The sequence below is a fragment of the Lolium rigidum genome, chromosome 6 (genome assembly GCF_022539505.1).
Source record: "Lolium rigidum isolate FL_2022 chromosome 6, APGP_CSIRO_Lrig_0.1, whole genome shotgun sequence".
NCBI lineage: Eukaryota > Viridiplantae > Streptophyta > Magnoliopsida > Poales > Poaceae > Lolium > Lolium rigidum.
The window spans coordinates 232,165,220-232,172,496 of NC_061513.1; the positions used below are offsets into that span (position 1 = coordinate 232,165,220).

A 7,277-nucleotide genomic window follows, 5' to 3' on the forward strand; every position below is an offset into this window, starting at 1 on the left:
TTAACCTCTCCTAGATATAAACTACTCAAATTTCTATACATTTGGAAAAATAATAAACGGATAACATTTATATATTTGTGTATATAGCCAACTAATAATCCTAATTTGAATGCATAGAAAAAGTACATATAGCCTTAGAAGTTTCTCCTCCGGTCCATAATACATGTTGTGATTTTAGTTCAAATTTGAACTAAAACCATGACAGTCAGGACAATGAAAACAATTTCAATACGTTCCAATATCTATGAATGAGTTCAGATATTTAAAGACCTAGTTCACATCCTTGTAAAGATTATAATTTAGATGTGAATATCCGTACTAATCAATACATTTATATATTTGTGTATATAGCCAACTAATAATCCTAATTTGAATGCATAGAAAAAGTACATATAGCCTTAGAAGTTTCTCCTCCGGTCCATAATACATGTTGTGATTTTAGTTCAAATTTTGAACTAAAACCATGACAGTCAGGACAATGAAAACAATTTCAATACGTTCCAATATCTATGAATGAGTTCAGATATGTAAAGACCTAGTTCACATCCTTGTAAAGATTATAATTTAGATGTGAATATCCTTACTAATCAATATATTTACTTTGTACCGAATAACTAATTTATCCTATTAAGAATATATTTGTGTATGCTTGTAAGGTCTATGAAATTAAGTGCTACACCACTGCGTGTATATTCAGCAATTCAAAAAAAGTAACCATGAATGTTCTAACTGGAGGTTGAACTGGTATTTGTTGAATTCATCCTCTCCATACAACATACCTACATTTGGAAATTAGTCAAAGTAAACACCTGCTTTGTTTTACTGAAAGAACCATAAATATGATCGCATAGTATACTGTACTCGTTTTTTGGATGTAAAACTTAGATCTATGAAGTCTACCAGATGACTTATTACATCAATCGTGATAAACATATTATATTCTCTGCTACTTTGGACATAATTAACAAACCTATGCTTTTCCACATGGACCACGGTACTTGATTCATACAGCTTCCTAGAGAAACTTAGATTATAGAGGCCTGATTAAAAGGACTACGTAAAGCATTAATTGCTGACTATATTGTACATGCCACTAAGATGTGATACGACCAAGCCTGAGAAGTGGTGTGCAGATCAATCACTCACGGATGATCAAGGCCCCGATACTCATGCATCAAATTCTATCATCGGCAGTTCTGGAGGTACCTGATACGGAAGAGACTACTGCCAGATCGATTCAGAAATTGTAGCCATTGGGCCGCAGTCCAAAATCCACGACATTGGGGGTCTGCCGTGAGACGCAAGGGGCGACGGGCATGGCCAGACCGCCGCAGTCTAATCTCCAAAAGAATCGGGATGAACAAACATTGGCTGCTGCCGCCGGATGCAGCGGCGAGAGGTAGATGTGGCTGCTTCTAGATCGATCAGTTTCCAGCCAGATCGTGAGATATATGCCAACAATTGTTGTTTTTTTCATTGCAAGAAATCTATCTTCTAAGGCGATCGGGCCTGAAGAGACGCCCGGCTGAGATAGGAAAAAGCCTAATAAGTATCATCTAACGGCTCTACATCTATTATTGAGTACAAGCAACTGCGTACCCCTTTGCCCTATCTGAGAGCTCTCCACGATAGCCGAGTAGCGCGCGAGGGTTGGGCGTTCTGCCTTGTTTCATCTCTACCCATTGGACCACGTGGCGGCGCTGGAAAAAAAGATTGCAGGGAGTGGAAAAGAGGTCGCGCCCAGGGCAGAGAAACCCTATCCACGTTTCCTCCCTGCTGCCGCCGCTTCTCTCTTCCTGGCGCCTCTCCCCCCTCTCTCTCTCCGTTCGTCCTCCACCACTCGTTCACAAGGCAGCGGCGTCCATGGTGCGGGCAAGCAGGTGGAAGAAGACATGGTCCAACTCCGCGGCTCGCCGGCCAGAGCGGCGTGACCCAGGCGATGGCGGCGGAGGCGGTGCTTCTCATGTGGTGCTGGACCACGGCGGATTGGCAGATGGCCTCGTCTACAAGCACAAGGTGAGAAATATGAATTTGAAAGATCAATCGCGTGGTCGTCGTCTTACTCGTTGCTTTCTATCTCCGCGATGACAGTGGCGAGATCTGCCGACCTGTGAGGACGAGTTGAGGCGGACGCAGCTTTTCGATCTGGGCGACCTCCGGGGAGAGGGGCCGTTGACTGCAGGTTGAGGTGAGACGAGTTTTAAACCCTTGGCTCTCAGATTCCCAAGTTTGTTCATGCGGAGCATATTTGTGTTTGGATTTGTGTGCTCTGGTTGCAGCTGTACTGTGGAATTTTCCCATCCGGGATTCTCATAGACATATCTGAGCTAGGATTTTTCTCTCTCGTAGTTTAGGATCAAATGTGCAGGTTTCTTTGCCCTTGACTATTTGTACGGAAGTGTTTGGTGATTTATTTGCCAAATTGATTCTGGGCATACTGCAGATATGTTTAGTCTAAAGGAAAAAAAGGAGAAGTTGCAAGAGAAATCCAACGTGGGTAAGTGTAGGTTGATTAAAGGAACTTACACTGGCATATGGCATTGATAGTGTGAACATTAGAGAAATATTCGGATGAGACTTGTGTCCTATTGATGCACTGAGCTGCAGCTACAGGATTGTTTGAATTAGACTTTCATTGATCTGAACCCACGTTAAATAGCATCACTCACATCTAATAAAGAAAGCTCTCCTTTGATTATTAGATGCACTGAGCTGCACTGAGCTGCAGCTACAGGCCTATTTTCTTGTATGACGTATCGCATTTTCCAGAAACCTACTCATTGTTGCTCTTGTTCTAGATTATTTTTTGTACTGCATGTTATTTATTAATATCACGCTGGAAATCTGCTAAGAGGTGTGTACTAACAACATTTCTCTCCTTTCTGTTTTAGTATTGATACTGAAACATGGCTTTGGTGGTCTTGAGTAAACAATGGGAACAATTGTGGATGATTTGATGGCATGGTGGGTGTGAGATGGATTGCCAGAGTTGGATCTGGAGGTACAGGTCGTTGGAGAGGAGTCCTAGGGAGACTGAGATCTCCAATCTGATGTTGTCGTGCTTGAAATAAGAATACATGGAGTTTCAATTTCTAAGAATCAGTACGACAACCAGGTTCTGTTCCATGCCTACATATTTGTGTTTTGTTGTTTTGAATGGAGTGGATGTCCTTTCCTGTGTGTTAGAGTTTTTTTTAATACTCACTCGTCCGTGGTAGAAACTTTATGGTTGAGAGTTCCTGACTTCAGGTATTATTTTCAGATTTTGGAAAGCAACCTTCGAGCTTCTAAACCAATGATCGATTTCGCAATATTTAGATTGCTGCTTCCTAGAATACCATGTGCTCCATGAAGGTAAGAAGAGCTCATCTCGGATCATCGCGGCTCGGAGATTGTAGGCCATGATAGGTGATTTTTCTTGCACTCTATGTGGCTATTTTATTCTGTTCTTTTATTAGCATAAATTACACCACATAATTCCAGTTGTTGCTAGGGGTGGCGTACTTCAGCTGGTGTGGTAGCAGCAAGATCTTGCTAATGAGGAGGGGAACAAACTTCTCACCCAATTTGGCAATTTGAGGTCCAACAAACGTGAATTACATCAGTTTTTTTTATCCAGCATTCTTGGTTCAAAATATTTGTGTACTCAATTTAAACTTAAATCCAGGCTGATGCATCCCACCTCTTTTGGCAACAAAATATGTTTGTAATGTACTTCTCTTTTCCTACCAGTAACTGGATTATTGTATGGAACCTGATGTATATGACTTGTGCTTAAAGAAAAAAGCTCCAAGCTCCTCGACAGGTAGCTCTGGTTTTTTGTTGTCAAATTTGAATTTGCTAGCTCTATTTTAGTATTGACTGGGATGTTCAATTTGCGTATGAAGGTGGTGAGCGATGCCGATAGTGCCAAACTTGGTTTGAAACTACAGGGGAAAACAAACAACTCAAAAGATAAGAGGTAAATTTTTTTCCGGCTATTCCACAGTGTTATTGAACTTTATGGTCGAATTAAATGATAATTACATTAATATTTTGTGGCACAGACAATCTTGTGTGCACTCCATTATAGATCGAGGTTCCTCTCTCACATGCACACATACATAAGCATGCTTATAATCCTTGTTTTTACTGTACATGTCAAGTCCCTTTAAAATGAAAATGCTACTTGAGTCAAGGGAGGTTGCTTAATTTCACATCTACTGCATCGTTTGTCACAGCAATTGTAAGATCCTTAAAACTAAAAGTCGGACATCATTTGACATGCTTCAAATGGTTTATGTTACTACTTCTTAGAAATTGAAACTCCATATATTCTTATTTGGTTTAGGAAGTTGAATAGGATATTTTTTGAGACCTTCCGTGTTGTTTTCTTGCATTATATATTATCTCATGTAACTCGTTCTAACAGTACCCTCCTTTGCATGTTTCAGTTCATTCCACCATCTTGGAAATGATAAAGCCATTGCATTGCTGAAGCAGAAGAGTAGATATATATGGGAGTTGCATGCATTGACATTCCGAAATCCAAATGGGTTGAAACAGGTTTAAAAATGCAGGTAGTTTATGAGATTACATCATGACCTGTTACTAATCAGTTCATGTGCTAACTTGTGTATTGTGAATCTTATGTGCTCAAAGTACTTCAGAATTTCATGTTTTATGTCATATAATTTGGTCTTATTTCTCCTTCAAATGTAGGTTACTGAGCTTGACATTAAACCATTTGTGAACTGTTTTCCTCTCAATTGGACTACAGGTTAGCCCTAATATCTTCCACACGACAATAGCTTGTTGTTATATGTGTAGCGCTGCCTCTCCCTTTGTATAAACCAATGCCTATGCTTAAAATATTGCGGTGGTGATGAAAATTGAAAATTATTATTTTTTCAATCTCTTTCCCTCGACAAATTCAGTTACAAAGACCATTTTATAAAAATAAACAGCGACCAGAAATAGAGTTCATGGTGTTATGTGCTGCTTATGTTTTCTGTCACCTATTACATCGAATACTTAACTCCATTATTTTCAGGGGTTGCAACTAGCCATAGAAACAGGGGATTTTCTTGAATTCAGCCATGTTGATTCTACTTACAAGATAAGCAGGTTTGAGTACTGGATATTATGTTGTGCAGACGTGATGTATTAAATTATCAGAGCTGCTCAACTGAGCTTGAACCCAAAGATTACATCCAGCCAGGTAAAGTACCAAACTCCCTTACGGCTTGTATTTTACCGCCTACTGCTTAGTTCATCCACTAACTGATGTATATGTATATTATGCATTCAGTGACCTTTCTATTACTACTAGAGTAGGTATCTAATTATGCACTGGGCATACATATGGGGTTACACACTTTCTTATGCAAGATGGATCTTGGTCTCTGGTTGTTGTCATGTTACTAATGACCCTTCGATGGACATGCAATATGCTTTTCAGATCAATCAAGCTTAGACTTTTTTATAGCTTACTAATGATCCTTTGATGGACATGCAGATCTAAATATTTTCAACATTGAATATTGGTCTGCACATCATAGATATGGGTATTCAAGAATAAGCTGGGAAAAACATGTTAGAGAATTAGAAGAACTTCCATATGATGACCCTGGCAGTCGCAGATTCTGCGTAAAGTATAAACTATGAACACCTGACTTGGTGATTTATGTTAGATTGCTACAAGTTATAGTTACTGAAAGGATGTATGACTGGTGAAAAGGATGTTTTATAAGCCTTGTAACCATTTCTTTGTACATTACCAAGAATGGATCATGACTTCAATTAAAGTCTTAATGCCGCTTTTGCAGTTATTGTAATATGTTCCATATTTAGATTTGAAGGATCTTGGGTAGATGCCATTTTTGCATGATGGGACTTCTCGTGAGATGGGTGAATAGTTTCACCGAGCCTCAGTACGTTATAATTAACATGTAACACTGCACTTTTTAGAACTTGGGCCTGGATTAGGACGTAATTGAGCCGCACCTGACCGGTTAGGAGGCGCCCCATGGGGCGCCCCAACCACTAGTATTATTAAAACAAAGACAACTAACTATTACGGAAACCATATCCCCTCAACGCCTAAGCAACGCCCATCTGCCGCCGCCTTCCCCCCTGCCCTAGGTCCTCCTCTTCCATTGCGATGTACGTTAGGGCTGTCCCAGAAAATTCCATCGTCGTCGCCAATAATACCAGATGGGTATGTCACTGACTCTTTCCGTCAGCATAGGTCCTCCTCTCCCATCGCGATGTGAGGGCTGTCCCAGAAAGTTCCATCGTCGTCCCCGGCAGGTATACCAGATTGGTATGCCACTGGATCCTTCCGTCCGCATAGGAAGTTGCTGCTCTATTGGTAACGACTATGATGTACTACGCATATAGGTCTTCCTACCGGCCATGGAGAACAGATCAATCCATGCAGCTGGTCATGTGCGTATCAACCTGCTGCAAGGAAAGACTGTCCAAGTTATCGTCGAGGTGGAGTACGCGATTTGCACTGTCCCATTGCAAAAACCATGGAGAACAGATCAATCCATGCAGCTGGTCATGGCGGTGGCCAGTTTTTCTAATCAGGGACTCGGATGGTCAATGCGTATCAACCTGCTGCAAGGAAAGCCTGTCTGTCCAAGGTGTCTTCGAGGTGGAGTACCCGATGCAGTGTCCCCTTGCAAAAATCAGGTAAGCTAAAGTGTTATTTCCTGGCTCTGTTAATTAGTTTCTTCTATTTTCTCATGGTCCACGATATTGATGAAACAGTTTGGGATTAAAGAATCAAAACCGATTTTTTTTCACCATCAGGTCAGCATAATCAATATATAATTCTCTACCGATGAATCCACAAATCAGCCGGGCCGGCGGCGACAGCACCAGCCAGTCGTCAAGTCTGAGATCATCCATGTATGTAAAGAAGTTCATCTCTGTCACTTCTTTTTATCTGGTCCGTGATTTTTTTTCTTGAGATGTGCTCTATGATCCTGATTCCATTGATTCTATCTTCAGGAGAAACACTACCAAGGGCCACCACCGTTTTTTCTGACAATGATAGGGCTCTCTGACACCGTTCAAAAAAATAGGACTGTTTGACGGTGGTATGGCACTACCACATCATCGTATATTGATGTGGTTCACAACATACTTTCCTGAAGTCTCTCCTTAATAAATGTACAATGGATGCATCTTACATGCAGGTCTCATGGATCAGTCTAATATTCTGTACCGAGATAGTATGCTGGACTAGCAACTTTTCTGAATGATAAATATTTTTCAGCATGTCTTTC

The 7,277-nt window shown here is 40.7% G+C and overlaps 2 long non-coding RNA genes across 3 annotated transcripts; both read left to right on the plus strand.

The window, feature by feature from the left end:
* Nucleotides 1-1,794: 1,794 nt before the first annotated feature.
* On the plus strand, nt 1,795-3,955 carry LOC124665082. 2 transcript variants are annotated; one of them, XR_006990474.1, is made up of 7 exons: nt 1,795-2,016; nt 2,092-2,188; nt 2,892-3,115; nt 3,263-3,408; nt 3,494-3,580; nt 3,733-3,805; nt 3,888-3,955. It is a non-coding gene; the product is annotated as an uncharacterized LOC124665082 (long non-coding RNA). The 2 variants fall into 2 exon arrangements; XR_006990475.1 differs by lacking the exons at nt 1,795-2,016; nt 2,092-2,188 and adding an exon at nt 2,465-2,497.
* A 491-nt stretch (nt 3,956-4,446) lies between these two features.
* Nucleotides 4,447-5,763, plus strand: LOC124665083. The gene is made up of 4 exons (XR_006990476.1): nt 4,447-4,559; nt 4,702-4,759; nt 5,033-5,200; nt 5,498-5,763. It is a non-coding gene; the product is annotated as an uncharacterized LOC124665083 (long non-coding RNA).
* Nucleotides 5,764-7,277: the final 1,514 nt, after the last annotated feature.